We start from the raw sequence: 16,031 nt of genomic DNA, 5'->3' as shown, positions 1-16,031 counted from the left end.
ATTATTACTATTTGAACTCAGTTGCCAGGACTTGGCTACAACACTGGTATGAGGTTGCTAGAGTAGGTTGGGGGGGGGAGTGAGTGAAACTGGTGGTGATGGCTAGAATTGTGAGTGAGCGAGGGAGAATAAAAGAGAGAGAGAGGGGTAGAGCTTAGATAATAGTAGATAATGGACAATTAACTCAGGCTGCTAGTGCCGGCTGCACTGAATAGCAGCTTGTGGTGCAGCGAGTCCCCGATCACCACTCAGCCATATTCACATTGGGAATACAGGCGATATCAAGCTGCAGGCTACTGGGCCTCAGAGGTGTACACGCTGCATTAGCAATCTCCACAATGCCTTCAAACAATGCTCGATACCAACAAAGTGTCCCAAAGTGCAAACGCAAGCACTCTGCCGATGGGAAGTCTGCGCAGGGTGCCATAACCTTGTCCATTGTTTCATGTCCTTTCACCATCAAAATAAACCCAGGAGCCGTAAATCCATTAAAAAAAATAGTGACATACTGCCATTCCAGGGTGCAGACACGGAAATTAGCATAATTAAACCTATATAAAAGCTAATTGCATAAATAAATGAGTGAACGTCACCACTGTGCATCACACAAACAATGCATGTGTTCATATCAGGAGCCTCAGAAGTGTTTTTAACAGCCCCTCCACCCTCCCACATCCCCTTCAAGCTCCATCTAAATCTATTGATCTGTGAAACACAGGGACCCAGGGGAGGCAATTCACTTAATATCATACATCTAATGATGAGATGAATAACGATTATACCATTTGGTAATTAAACGTCTTACAAACCATTTAACTGACTGTGCGTCACGAGGGGTCGCTGGAGGTCGTAGCGATTGTTTTTCATTTCTTCGCTCGGCACGAAAAGCAGGAGACGCACACAGGAGGTGCGGCTGGGGGAGGCAGTGGTGGGAGAAAACAGTGCGTGGCACAATGGTGAAAACACGCTAATGATTGTTAGCAGCTATGGCACTAATCCCTAATGCTGTCAAGACTTTGAAGGGAAAACAATTTTGGGGGGGGTGAAAGAAACGTGGGGAAAAGCCAGACAAACATCTTTGCTTTCCTGGATTTTTTTTTTTTTCATATGTAGAAATCTCATTAGCTTGCTTGTGTGTCCTTTCACAATAAGAGATAAGTGAGTGAGGAGAATAAGCCCGTATTTACTGGTGAACTGTAAATATATGTGAAAGAGGAGGAGGAGGGGGTTTATGTGCAGACACCTTCACTCTTTGCAAGAATGTGTCTGATCCATACAAAGGTGTGTTAAACACACGCTCTGAGAGCCAATTTACTGTCAACAACAGAGACTTAATCCCTACTTACAGGCAATAATTACCCAACATTGCCATGTCAATGTGTTGTTGTGTGTACTCCAAAGGTCTGTTCAGGGCTTATTTCTTATTAAACGTAATGTAATGTATACTGTGAGGCAGGGAAATCAGGTAAAAAAATTTGGAGACAAATGTCCAATCCATGTTATCCTTCGAGGTCTTACAAAACAATTCTTCTGTATCTGCTCTATTCACACATTTACTGACAGAAGGATGTGTGTCATGCTCCTGGCTCCTTATTGAATGATAGCTGGTAAACATTGTCATTCCAAAGAGACACGGGATTAAAGCCTGCTTCGCCCATTGAGGCGAACAGTGCGCGGAAAGAGAACCAGAACAATGGCCAAATGGAGGACGGTATCACAAGGGTCCAATGTCTGCCATGATGAATATGTGGGAGATTATAACCCATTCCATCATTTCCATAATGTAAAACTCTCTTTCTTCTTCGCCCCATCGACTATTCACTAAATAAATGAGAAAACTATCACCCGCGCGGAAATATTTGACAAAAGGCGGAAGGGGAGGTTTTGAATGACCCCCGTGCCTTTGACAATACAGCCGCTGTCCGACCACATTGGGAAGCATCAGAGTGAGTGAGACCTGGTTGGGGTATTTATCACTGGGCACAATGCAAATGTATTACCATGTCACCTATACCACTTCACTGCACAGAATGGAAGCACGGCGAATACAAGGGGAGTTTTGTACAATACCAGGTGGAAATGTGAATGTTCTTTGGACGTGTGGCTTTGGTGCCTCGCGAGCGCTCTAAACTGAGGGATCATTCAGTGGACGCCTGTTTAAAAAACCCCGTAGCTGCAGAGAGTCAGCCCTTTGCATTTAACCAATATGCTAAATAGCCAGGCTAATAAGTCCTTTCTGACAAAAAAAATCATTTGAATTGGACTGGTTTGAAAGAACTTCTGAAAAGAAAAGTAGAATTACAGAGTTCAGAGCAAAGAGGACGCGAAGAAAAGAAATGATCAAGACTACCTTTGGCTGTGGGTGAGTTAATAACTTTTCTTAAAAGACTTTTTGAACATCTGTGAAAGCTATCTGGTTAAGTACGGCTTCCGGGGAAAAATAAATGTCCCTCGCATTATAAAGTTATACTGCATACTGACTTTACACTATGGACTGACAATGTGAGCGGCCACTTGACTGCAGGCCCTTGAATCCCACTGTTACTGAAGCGAGCTCCTCAAAAAACATTAAACTTGTGAAATTCCTGAGCCATAGAAAATATCTCCCAACTCCGCTCGCACCTCAGCATCACTGACACCTTTTGCAGCAATTCACTTGATGCATGTGTGTCTGTTTATGTGTGTGTGTGTGTGTGTGTGCGCGCACTGCAGTCTATTCCAGAGATTTCTCCCACGGTTACCTAGTTTATTTACTTTATCTACAATATAATGCTTCAGTGAACATTAGCAACTTTGAGACACAAGTTTCAATCAGTGGTGCAGCAGCGGTGTGTGCTCAGCCAGGTGCGGAGAAGAGATGAACACCGCCGCCGAAGAGACGGCGCAGCTTTAAAGCGAAGGGCTGACAAAGAGGTCCCAAAATAATGTGAAATAAAAACGGACAGCGGGAGAGAAGGGAGAGGGGAAACAAAAGGATGGAAGAAAAAGAGAAGCAGGGAAGAAAGCCAGAGAAAATAAACTGTACAGGACAGCAGGGGAGAGGAACAGGGAGGAAAGGCTAGGGTTGGTTTACAAAATAAAAGAGAGAGGTGAAACATTGTGCAAGAAGGACAGACAAAGAGAATGATAGATATGGACATAAACAAAGTGAAAGAGAAAGGGAGAAAGAGAAAAAGAATAGGGAGGGAGACAGGGTGTTCTCCCCGGGTAGTAAGGAGCAGGTCTTGTCCAATAAACACAGGTGAGCGGCTCGACAGGCCAGGACCACCAAGCTGACTGACAGCTGAGAGTGCTCACTGACCACCAGCTTTATGTTACATGACAAGAGGAGTGCAACTCGACTGACAAAGAGAAACTGCCTGCACCTCTCAGAGTGTGGGAGAGGAAGCGAGGGGGGGGGGGGGTTTGACTGACGAAAGCGCACTGGCGGCATCCACGCACCGTGGCCACAAAGTTGCAAAAAATATCCACACACGCAGACAGGAGGAAAGCCGTGCCATTTCCCTTCACAGGTGAGCAGAAGGAGGAAACACCCCGGTGCTTTGGTTACTTAGCGAGAGAAAGTGAGGAGTTGTTGGGTGAGGTGAGTTGGGGGGGTTAGAATGTATGCTGTGTGCCGGCTGAATCTTTTCCACATGACGGGCCTCGGGCTGTTTTTGTCAACTGCACTCTTGAGCAGCAAGGAGTCAGGTAGTGTGACCACATGATTGCCCAAGAGGCACTGTGGTGAGAGAGGGAGAAATGGGAAGAGAGAGGGAGGCAGGGTGAGAGAGAGACAGAGAGAGGGAGAAGGATCGGGGGCCGGGGACAGGACCGATGCAGCACGCATGATGAGGTGTAATCACAAACCCCATTCAGAGTGCAGTGGAGTTTGTCAACATACACACATTCACATTCCACTGTCTGTCAGCTCTTTGACCCAAATCGAGCATGCTGGGTGAGTGTGTTTTTTTTTTCCACACATACACACATCACGGATGCTTTCTGCCCATTTCGCCTCCAACCAGGTAGTAACAGTTTGCACTGTCTGGGCTTGTGGTTTGCGGCAGGGAAGTCAAGATTCCAAGCTCTTGTAGGATTTCACTGCCGCCTGTATCCCTTTTCAACCGGTGATCAAGTGATCACTATGAACAAAGGGACTTGGCTTGTTGCCTCTGGAGTAAAAGCTTTTTCAGTGGCTGTGACCGTGTGGTTTGATTAGAAACTTATACACATAAAGAAAAAAAGAAAAAAGGGTGCGTGAAAGACGAGGATGGTACTCTTCTCAAGATGGAATCTAAAAAATTAACAAAAATATAAATACTGAATAAAAAAGTCTTACTTATGCTATTCTAACTTAATAAGCCATATATATGTGTGTGTATATATCAATGCTGCTGTCTTTTCATGTTAATACACATAAAACTAAATGTCATTACATACATGGCATGAAACAGAACAAACAATCCTATGTGTCTGATTAGTTAAACAATGTGAGTCTTATTTCACCACAGGAAGCCAAAATCAAGTGCAAGAAACACAGATGTGTTTCCTAGAAACCAATTTCTGTGGATATCATACAGTATGTGACAATATTAACATAATGTTTGCGTTTTGTTTCAAATATTAAGAATTCAGCACTGACTTGACAGCAGCTCAAGATAGCTCCACACACTCTAACGCTCTGATATAAATAGAGATCATCAGTGGGTTAAAATAGTGCAGATTCAGTTTATGTCAATATCATTATAAAACACTGGACTGTGAAGGGCTAACATAAACTGAGGGCTATGTGTGCAGGCTGAAAAATGAGGCCCTGTATGACAGTTTGGTGATAACACACAAGTTCAATCTGTCAAGACAATCAGCATTTCGACCTCGGGAGAAGAATGCACGACTGTGTGCGACTGATTCATTGGACACGATCACCTGCGAGCTGAAGCCACTCGTAATTCTTCCCACCTGAAATGAGGAGTTCAAGCTCGTGTCAGACTGCTCTGATGTCATGCCTGCCTCGGGTTAGGTTTCACAATAATCTCGGGCTCTTGGAAAGATGCCATCGGGTCCGGCATCCACACCCGAGGTTCTTCCAATTAAATTGCGAGGAAAGAATAACATGAAGAAACACTAGATCCCTGCTCATTAGAAATTAAGGTGGCGCATGCAATATTTGCAATCAGTCATTTCTTAAGTATCCATCATCTCTACTATGAGGTTTACAGAACTTTTAGAGGGGCCCCAAAGTATGCTGAGGTTGCCTTTGCTGAGAAAATGAACTGTTTTTCTTGCTAATAATTTCCAAAGATCGCATCAAGATTTGGCATTTTAAACAACTGGATAAAAGCTAAGATGAGGGACACAGAGAGAGAAAGAGAAAAGTGTAGAAGAAGCAGTGACAAGGATCAATAGACTCATTGAGCCTCTTTATCTCCTCCTTAAGGAATGATGGCAATACTCATTCTGAGCCCCCTCACCTCCCCACTTTCTAACTCCATTCTCATGGCAAATGTGCACTCTGGACAAACACTCTGCATGCAATCTCTTTTCTTCGCTCCTCCACATCCTCTCTTGTTCCCCCCCACTCCCCCTCAGTCGTTTCTCTTTCACATCAGACTCATGCGAGGTAAATACCTGACACTAAGAAAAGACAGCTGAAACGTTCATATGGAGTTCTGGACTGAATTCAGCCTTGTTATATTTGCAGTATCTGATGGCTTTCATATGGGGTGATCTCAGCAGTAAAAAAAAAAAAAAAAAAAAAAAAGGGCTTGGAATATATATATCAGGTGTGAAAAATATTTCCTCTGCGGATATAACTTACGATTCCGGATGTCTATTTAAAAAACAGGACAGCTCCTAATCCGAGGAATCAGCAAAGGGCAGGATGTCATTGGTCCGTCCACTTTTACACCAATTTGCACACAGCACGACACTATCAGACCCCAAACCAAACCTCATTAAATCAAAATATGGAAAGTTGGGGAACTTCCAAAAACTTCTCTCCCTCCCCCGTGCCTAAGTGTGAAGACAAAACAGTGGACCATAGAGAGAAGGGTGCATGAAGAACGGCAGCAGATCCTCGGGACTGAGAGCGAAAGGAAGGAAGAGAGGGAAAGTAAACCTTTGATGAGTAAGACTTTTTTTGTTAAGCGAGGGAGGCTTAACTTTAAAATATTCTGGGTGGCAGTGAATGGGGGATTGACCAATGGCCCTGATCTCAGCCACACACTGGGGCACTGGGGTTAATGGTGGATAAAGATTAGAAAAAAAGGGGGTTGCTTTGCCTGATCTCCATCCACCCCCACGCTCCACCCTGCAGTTTTCACCTTCTGCACCAATCCCAAATCAGCTAGACAATGGGGGCTGCCAATGGGGAATGATCCTAGTCCCTTTGATTTCTGCTTCTACCCCCTCGACTGCACTGAGTGCCCAGGGTAAAGATCCGTGGAGGTTCCCCCTGTTTGCCCACTCGCAGGGACGACAGTTAGCAGGCTCAAGGAAACCATTTGAGGATTGGAAATGGAATGACAAGAGGTCTCTGATCTATGACAAGAAATCAATTTCAAACTGGAAATGTGAGCAGAGGGCTGTTCAGTCCGAACTGCAGCTTTTTTAGAAGCAGCCAAAGATATATTTAATTGCTGTAGATTTTTATATACATCTACGCTGGAAGAACAGCTCACAGTGTTGGGGCAATTACACTTTTTTTGCTATGATTAGAAGGACTTTTTTAGGCCAGCAGATATGCAGTAAGACTTCATGTTTGAAGATTTTACTGAATACTAGACAAATTAAGAGCTAATATTTAAATCTCTTTTAGGTAGGGAGAGGAAATCTGGACTCTGCTCCACCCTGGAAAGATGGGACTCTTGGGGAGGTGGACCTGGCTCTGCTGCAAAGCCACCCGAACTTTTCTCCCACACACTTTAAATCAAATCTTTACCTCAAAAGATGCTACTGCAGGATGACGTACTGAGATAAACAGATATTCTCTCTCAGGATGGAAGCAGAACATCTAAATAAACTCATGCCCTGGATTCAGAGCAAATGGAGCAATTTCCAGGTTCATGCACAAATCACCAGCCAATATAGACTCACTATATTCAAAAATCGGTATATCCCTGAATCATTTCATAAGAACTGATTATTGAGTGAGAGCACGCAGAACACACCTGTAGCTTTTCATTCCATTCAAACACACCAGAAACTCTCGTTTGACCCAAAACTTATTCATTTTTTGGACATGTGTACTTTTTATATCAGATAAACACCCACCATGTATGTTTAAACTTTTTAAGTTTGACTCTCTCCATCACTACATGAAAGTCTTTAGAAATGTGTCTGTGTGATTATATATGAGAGATCTAATCAATAGAAAGGCCACGCTGGAGCCATAATTGGTGACTCCCGTTAAGCGACCCAAGATTCCTCACACTCAGTGGTAGAGTTACCTGGTGACAAACACCATATAGTCTCATTAGTTTGTAAAATGGATCTACGATTGTGTCAGAACTACAAAGACAGAAGAAGCCTCAATCAAAGAGTTACTTCATAAAATAGCTGCAACTAGTGATACTTGGTTAATCTGTTAAGAGTCACTTTTACTAAGTAAGAAACTTGAGGGTTAGTCAGTAATAATGTATGAATTCAGTCCAAAAAAAAAATTTTCTTTACTCCTCCACGACAGTCAACTGAATATTGTTTGATTGCAGACAAAACAAGACATTTGAGAATGCTTTGGATAAAAGCTATCCACATATTTCACAATTTTCTGACATTTTCTCGACCAAACAACCAATTGATTAATAGAGAAAGTGATCGACGGATTAATCCTTAATGAAGACTTATTGGATATTGACTGAATGACTTATAATATTTGATACCACCCATAAATGTAATCATACGTATTATTCTGTTGAAAAACATTGTGTTTTAGAAATATAAAAAAATATTTGTCTTTAAAAACGTATTTCTAAATAATGCCATTCTAATTGTAATGGCTCTATATGAAGCTTAAAATGCTTCTCTTGAGAAAATACTTTCCTTTGTTGAGTATAAGAAAAATATCTACTAATAGGTCTACTTTCCTCATACCTGGCTCTGCTGTTTTGTCATTTAGCACCCAGAACTGTGTTTTTCTAAACGCACCGGTAGTTATGACTGATGTGAGTCATTACTGTGGACACATTAATCAGGGGGAAAAAAACACACAACACCAACTTCAGGCATGCAAGAACAATGAAAACTGCTTTCACTTACCACTTTGGACTTTACAGTGTGTGTCGTCTGCTGTTTTCTACGGGTGCAGAGTGCACATATTTGATCCTGAAAGGACAAACAGGAAAATAGTTGTTTTAGACTGAAAATATGAACAAAGCTGTGTTTCTGCCTCTAGTTTTAGCCAGAGGAGTAATGCATACCAGGTACACTAACATCAGGTTAGAGCTGAAATAACCCGGTTCACGTTTTCTGCTATGTTCCACTACAAATCTCAATCGAGATGTCAACAAAATACATTTAAAAAGAAAAACTGATATCCAAGCTCTCCCACATTTGTCCGCCATAATGCATATCATAACTTCTAAGTTAAAGTAGATTGAAAATCCCTGGGGTGTGAAAACCAAACAGGCACAACTGAAAGGTTGCCCAGTGGAGGGGGAATTCTATCAAGGTGGACAAGATGAAGATTTGTTACATTTGAGCGAGGGAATGGGGCCCCCTTGACCTCCACTAGCCACTACAATAACCTGAACACAGTGGGGCTAACGATAATCTAACAGCACCACCACAGACACAGTCGGCGTGTTGATAAATAACAAAATCACTTTATCATTTTAGGACATTCCCTCAAAGGAGTTTTACCTTGACAGATGAATGGTCTTAAGAACACACTGTAGGTTACTGTTCATTTTAACACTGATCCTTGAAAAGACACTGCTAATGCAACTCTAATCTCTCCCAAGGTTGAGGATTCCTTGACAGATGAACATGAAGGGCCCATGTTCAAATACTCACCCTTTAGGAGAGAAACTTGCTGTTGTTGTCCGTCACAGGAGTGGAGGGAGTCCAACGATGTCAGCTATCTGTGGTGAGACAAAACAGAAAGTATACCATTAGCCCAAATCCAGTCAAGTAAAGCTGGTCTGTCTTTTTTTTTTTTGTGGAACATTTCCTTGGCACATTCAGTGCTGGTGCGGACATGTGTGGGCTAGATTGTGTCTTGCATAACTATTGTAGTGTATGTAGGTGAAAGCAATAAAGTTTAGTACAACAAAGTGCACCTGGATTTTGCTGTGAAGCATGAGAACATGTGTATGTGTGTGTGTGTGTGCACGCGTGTGTGTGAGTGAGTGCATGCACAAACAGGCAACGTACAGTACAGATGCAGCTACAGTCCCCACACCCCCACCTCGTCCACCTCACACACACTCCCTCACTCTCTCTCAAGTGAAGAGGTGCAGTGCCTGGAAGGCTCGAGCTCTCACCGCCAAGTAAATCACACTGTTAACCTGACACCATTGATTTCTCATGTCGGTCCATTCAGCTGTCTGCATCTAAGTACACATGTTATGGCATCCGTATAATTTAGAAACCATTAGTAATGATTATTTTTTTGTGTTAATCACTCCAGCAGGAGTGTACAATACCGAGACTGCAGCCACAGATTGCTCTGGACGTTTTTACTGCACATACATCACATTTAGAACATTAGGGGGGAAAATATTTAATTCCCCTCATTGAAGAGCGTCATGGAGGCAAATTTCTGCTGCTGCTGGGGGCACGAGGGGCACAAAACGGCCTGGATGTTCCTTTCCAAGATTTTTTTTTTCTCTCTCCCTTTTATTCTCCCAGAATTCCAATGACCCCTACAGGCAACCAACGACTGCTGAATCCTAAGGAATGTGCTCTCTGAACTGTACAAAAAGCCCTCAGCTCAGAAGAGCACAGCTGAAAACAAAACATGCCAACTGCTATAATTTTTCACTGTTTTGAGTTTGTGGAAAATGTTGCACAGATTGCCGTGCAACATTTAATCAGAATGGGGTGAGAGGGTTTTGGAGGGGGGGGTGCGAGCGCCCAAAGAATGCACTGTTACTGAGAAAACAGACATAAAACAGTTTGACAAGTGTAGACTCAAAGAGGGGCATTACATAATCGTATGATTAAAATTGTATTGTGTGTGTACAGGAGCTGCAACAAATTATTTATTTCATTATCAGGTTATCTGCTGAATATTCTTTTGATAAATACATAAATTGTTTAATCAGTAATAAAAAAAAATGCCTGTTTTGTCCAACCAACAGTCCAAAACCAAAAAGACTTTTCTTTTTACATATGTCAAAGCTCCAAACATGTGAAAAACATTCTTACTTATATGTATTATGTTTGACATGATACTTGAATTTTAAACTTCTATACTGGTGTAAAAATCAATATTTGATACCTCTTTCAATACCAAGGCAAAAAGAGAAAAGAAAAGAAAGTCCTAGCTACACAAAAAGGATACTGTTTCAGTGTTTTGTTTTTATTGATTAACAACCTGCACAGAAAAAAAAGATCTGTAGATCTTTGTTTTTTTTTACTTTCAGTACTGTAGAATGGGGACATTGTATCTCACCTCTAACTCTAAACCTGTTAGATGTTCTAACTGTATCAAAAAGTAACACAATTTTTACAACCTTAATATGTATATTAAGTAACAGCAAAACTGTGGAGATCTTGAAAGAGCCAAGTTGCACGGGACGATTCAAACAGCCAACCTTACGGTGAAGTCGAAAAGACAAATAGTTTGAAACATAATTTAGATATAAAGTATTATTTCAACTTAATGCTCCTTTACCTCAAATTATTTGCTGCTGAGTACACCTCTGGGCTATGCAGATGTCATATTTTATTCACTGGAAAAGCATTAAGAATGCTATTAGTCTGTATGACCTCCAATTCGTGGGGATTTACAAATACCACACATATCTTTATGCCAAATATAAAACCACTGGTAAATTCTATCAACTTATAAATATGGCAAATGCATTCAAGTATTCATGAAGGCCTAATAATGCTATAGGCTGATATTTACATAAAGCACTCGTGCACTAAGTCAAGATAAACTATTTAAGACCCTGGACCACAAATACCTCCACAGTGCAGAAAAAGGAGGGTCCTGCGATGAAAGAGGACATTATGCTAACAAGTCAGATTACTGTATACAATAACTTTATCTTAAAAGTAAATACCATCCTTGGTGTTGGAAAAAAGAGGGGGGAGGCGTTATGGAAAGTCTCTGGCAATATTTCTGTGGGGACCAAATGCTCCTTATCAGCGTTAGTCGAGCAATTCAGGCCCGCCCGAAGAAAGATGAGTCTTCAAACTCATTCTATTCATGGTCAGACGTGTAATTACCCTCAGCTCACAGTCTAGACGTAACCGCTTTCACAGTATTTAAGACCCCCTATGCAACGCGCGGACGCCAGCTCCTACCACCAAGCCCTGCACGTTAAATCTGTGGGCAGATAAATTAGCGAAGAATGCAATAAAATAGACACAATGAGAGGAACTTTATCCTCCCCGCTGCTAAATGAGATTTCTTTGAAATGCAGATCAGTGGCTCTAGATTAGTGAATTTTAGCTGCTGTCAACATCATAACAAAATACAAATGCGATTGTTCGCCGCTCCCTTATCTCCTTGCTTCCATCTGTTGGCTGGTTATTTACTCCCCCCTGATTTACTATGCAGATCTAAATAAGTCGCATCAAAAGGAGGGCTTACTGCACAATGCCTTCTTAAGCTTCTACATCAAGGTATTTGAAAAACCGGTAGTCACATGAAAAGGCTGCCCATCAAAGGCACATCTCTAATGAACTCTCCCATATCAGAGGGGGCTTGTGGGGCCTGGCTTTAATGCCGTCTGTGCGGAGAGAGAAAGAGAGGGAGAGGAGAAGAACTACAAATCAGACCCACCAAGCCACGGTAGAGGAGAAGGGGAGGAGGACGACAGAGAGAGGGAGAAAAGAAAGGACAGGGAGGAGGAGGAAGGCCCGAGTTATCAGATGAGATTAGCTCGGTGAAGGGACTAGTCCCAGGGTCTTTCAGTCCATCCATCCATCCATCTAACTCTTCGGTCTGGGTGGAGGAAGGTACTCATGAAAAGCACTAGATTAGAAGACGTTACAATGGATTAGACTGGGCACAGGTTAGTCATACTGGACTAAACTAGAAAAAAAAATCATGCAATTTCTACCTTTAAAGTTATTCTGAAGGAAGTGTCCTGAAGGCTTTTTACACAACTGGGTGGCAAATCAAAGAGCATTAATACATATCTGTCAAAAAATGACAAACCAATCCAGTTCTCAGAGGGAGATTCTTGGACTGTCAGGGGAAAAAAAGCACACTCTGCTGCCCCCCCCTTCTCATTCTCCCCAGGTCTGCAAACAGCTTTGGTAATCTTGAACAGAGCTTTTGCATTACGCTCCTGCAATAACCTTTAATTTCATGGTGTATTTGTTGCATTCAGCGCACAGGCCGGATTACAACCGACAATCTTCAGACTTATACGGGGAAAATAAACTGCATGGAGAGATCATGATCTGTGCCCCCCCCCCGCCCCCCCGCCCCCCCGACATACACACAGATGCAACCCCACCCACCGCCATCATCACGTCCACCATCCTGCTTTGTAGCAGTGTTTCTGGTTGAAGGGGGGAGACCCCCACCAACAAGCATGCAGTTTACCAGTGAACAATTAGCCCCGGAGCAAGAGCAGGCCCGGCACTGGCACATGTGGTTAAGAGGCGAGCGCTGCGGGAGAGCGCCAGATGATGAAGGGATGAGGATGAGAGGAGGAGGAGGAGTAATGGGGGGGTGGGGGGGGGAGGCGTGTTGCCAGACACGCGTGTGCCAGTTTTTGGCTACTGGGCATGTCCTTCGTCATTCTCTTACAGCTACTCTTTACAGCGAAAATAAAGACAGATAATGGGGGGGGGGGTGGTAACCTCTCCGCCTAAATACCAAGACAACTTTGACTAAGAATTTTAGGAAGCCATCCAGATTAAGCTGTAATGTGAAGGCATCCGACGGCTGAATCGCTTCGCTGTGGAAACCCAACTTCTCGTCCCTCCCCTCATCCCGCCTCGAGCATCTCTCTGCTGAGCAGCATGCCAACTGGGCCCGATGCCAGTCGCATTTGCAACCACAAGGGACCCTTGTCTTTTTGCCTTGCCTAATGAAATGACAAAACAACAGATTTGCATATGGAGAAACAGGTGTTGTAACAGGTTTGACTCCTCTTGACCCAGGCCGTGTTAAAGAGAGAAAATGCAGAGAAAAAAAAACATGCCAGAGAAAAAAAAAAAAGAAAAGAAAAAGTTTATGACCAACAGCTGCCTGGAGGTATTTAGGCTCTAATGGGCACTCAAGTTTGCACCATCTGCCCTGCTGCTTGCCAGAAGTGACAATCTAAATTAAAAACCACTCATCAAATATCATAAAAATAAACCATTGTTTTTGCTACCTCCATATGTTGTGGCCATTTTATTCCGCTCAGCTTTGGAGGCTCAGCTTCGAGGCCTGTAGCTGTGATCCAGGGAAAATCCGGAGAGCCGCACGGTAGCCTGTAATTACCCTCCCACCGATCCGCTGTCTTCAGACCAGAGCCCTGCGTCATCCTACACATTATCCAAGTCCATCCTCTCCACATTACAGAGGAGAAAACCGAACAGAGTCAATGTGGCTAAAACGTGGTCATTGTTTAGAGTAGGATTAGGGGTTGCCATCCAAGAGAGCGAGCTGGGTGTTCAGATGGTGAAAGGAGATAAAATCACTACACTATACTTGCTTGTAACCAGATAACTGCTGTTGTCCAAAATTGTTTTTGCAATGCCAGAAACACAACGAGTGTGTGCTTCTGTGATGTGAAACAACCCAAATGTAAAAAGAGATTCTGAAAATGTCAAACGTCTCCCCTGCACATTTCGACCAAATTATGTCCTGACCCAAAGGGCTCGACTGGAAACATTCCTTTTGTCCTTTACTAAATGACACAGCTACTGTACGGACACCCCTGCCCGCCAAACCCGCTCAATGCCGCCACCGCCACCCAACCCCCCACTTCTTCCCCTGTTTTTATTTAGATGAGTGAGACAGAAGGAACAAACCTGAGACAGTCGTGACCCTGTGCGAGTGTTGTAACTTGGTCTAGAGCTATGCCGGCAGAAGGCAGCACCATATGCCCTCAGCCCCGAGCTGGATGCTCTTTCTGCAGCCTAATGTGCCTGTCAAAAACTGTTACTGTCACGAATCCCCCCCTACATGTTTTTTTTCCCCCTCTCACAACATGTTGGAAATAAACATTTTTTTTTTCCTCTGTGTGTCTCTCTGGGTAAGGAGGAAAGGTCCTTGGAGATGCGAGGCAGTAACTCTTTTGTGTGTGTAATCTCGAGATTACCTGTAATCTTGTGCTGATTTGAAAACTAATATCCTTTCTAGGTTGTTACACTTTGGTTGTGACATGGTAGACAGTAATCTCGCTGGAGGTGACCGGAAGAAATGTCATTTTTTTCAGTTTTTGTACTGTCAAATGTTCAACATATGATAATCAAACCTTTATGTGTTTACCAAAAAGATGCCTTAATGAAAAGGCCCTTGAAACAAAGGTTTGGAAAGCTACCACTGTTAGCCTCAGTGCTGTCTCACATCACGTTTGACTGTTTACGACTGACGGCTGAATGCGGCATGGACATCAGTGACCTTGCCTTTTACCACAAGTGACCCTCCATCTTTAATTCAGGGCAACCCCACCCCCCAAAAACCCAACACATTTTGTCACACCAGCACAGTGTCCATCTGAGCGTGACTTGAATAAAATAACCATCATACCTTCACACCACACTGACCAGCGAGTAAACACGCAATTGTTAACTCAACGTAGGGCAAGGAAAAAAAAAAAAAAAAACTGTGGCTGCTGCCGGGTGTGCCGTGATTCAAATGAGTGCATGAGTTTATTGGATAAACAGACTGACAGGTCAGCTCGAGTTACAGGCAGCTCGACGGGAGACTATTAACTACACAAGGTGGAGACTATGGTGCCAAGAGGTGAACTCTAAACCTTATGAAAAGGCATAAATTATTTCACACTGCTTTAGGGGAACATAAAGGAAATGTTTGTTTTATAACTCTGCATGCACGTCCCTCTCTGACACAGATAAAGGCATCTTGCCTTTGCGGGAGCCAGGTCATTTGTTTGTGGCTTTACAGTCCTTGGAGGGAGGTATGATGACGTAGGACGTGGTATTTGCAAAACAATCTCTGCAAGATATATCTGACGCTTGATTGTTTTGGAGAGTAAATATATAACTTGGCCATGCAAACATTACAAACCCCTACAAAAATGAACTCAAGCAAATTCTACACAAGGCTACGAACTGAGATAAAATAAAACTCTTTCCTCAGATAGCTCTTAACTCACCCTTGTGTGGGCAGCTTGCAATCTCCCCTCTAATCCTCATCTCCTGACCCCACCCTGCATGGCTTTCTCCGGCCAAACAGTCACAACGTTCCCCGCTCGCAACAACAGCAGTGTCGAGTCGGGCTTAAGAAGTGACCCAGAGCGTAACTAAAAAAGTCTGAGCTGTCTCAAGACTCTTAGTAACCGTGGCACACAAAACATCATTACTGTGATGTGGATAATTACAGTGCAAAAGGGTGGCCTCTTAAGCATGTAATACACTCTTTTATCTTAAGAAGTCAATCTCTCCGAGTCTGACAGCTTGCAGCATATGATCCCGGTAAACAAATACTTTGGAGCGGCACAAAAGTGCCATTAAAGGCCAAAACTGTCAACACAAATTCCACTCTTTACAGGGGGGAGGGAGGGAGAGAGGGGGAGCTGAAGTGGGAGGGAGGGTGGTGGGGACTTGATCACTTCTGGTTGCTTTAACTTGCATGGAGGTTGTCATGGAAACATTTCCATGAAGTTAACGGGGATAAAACCTGGACATTTTGCCATTTAATTGCCTTTAAGCTTTGTGACGGTGCTAAGTTAGCTAGATACGAAAGC

The 16,031-nt window shown here is 43.1% G+C and overlaps 1 protein-coding gene across 9 annotated transcripts in view; it reads right to left on the bottom strand.

Annotated features, from left to right (window-relative positions):
- Window positions 1-16,031, bottom strand: part of foxp2 (forkhead box P2) — a 105,817-nt gene that overhangs the window by 86,980 nt on the left and 2,806 nt on the right. For all 9 annotated transcript variants that reach the window (XM_037122139.1, XM_037122145.1, XM_037122143.1 and 6 more), the window contains exons 2-3: window positions 8,995-9,062; window positions 8,239-8,304 (exon numbers count right to left, since the gene is read on the bottom strand). The gene's annotated coding sequence lies outside the window, so the exon portion shown is untranslated. The remainder of the gene's footprint in view (window positions 1-8,238; window positions 8,305-8,994; window positions 9,063-16,031) is intronic.

This window comes from Acanthopagrus latus, chromosome 14, assembly GCF_904848185.1.
Source record: "Acanthopagrus latus isolate v.2019 chromosome 14, fAcaLat1.1, whole genome shotgun sequence".
In the NCBI taxonomy this organism is placed as follows: Eukaryota; Metazoa; Chordata; class Actinopteri; order Spariformes; family Sparidae; genus Acanthopagrus; species Acanthopagrus latus.
This window is presented reverse-complemented; position numbering and strand designations above follow the sequence as displayed.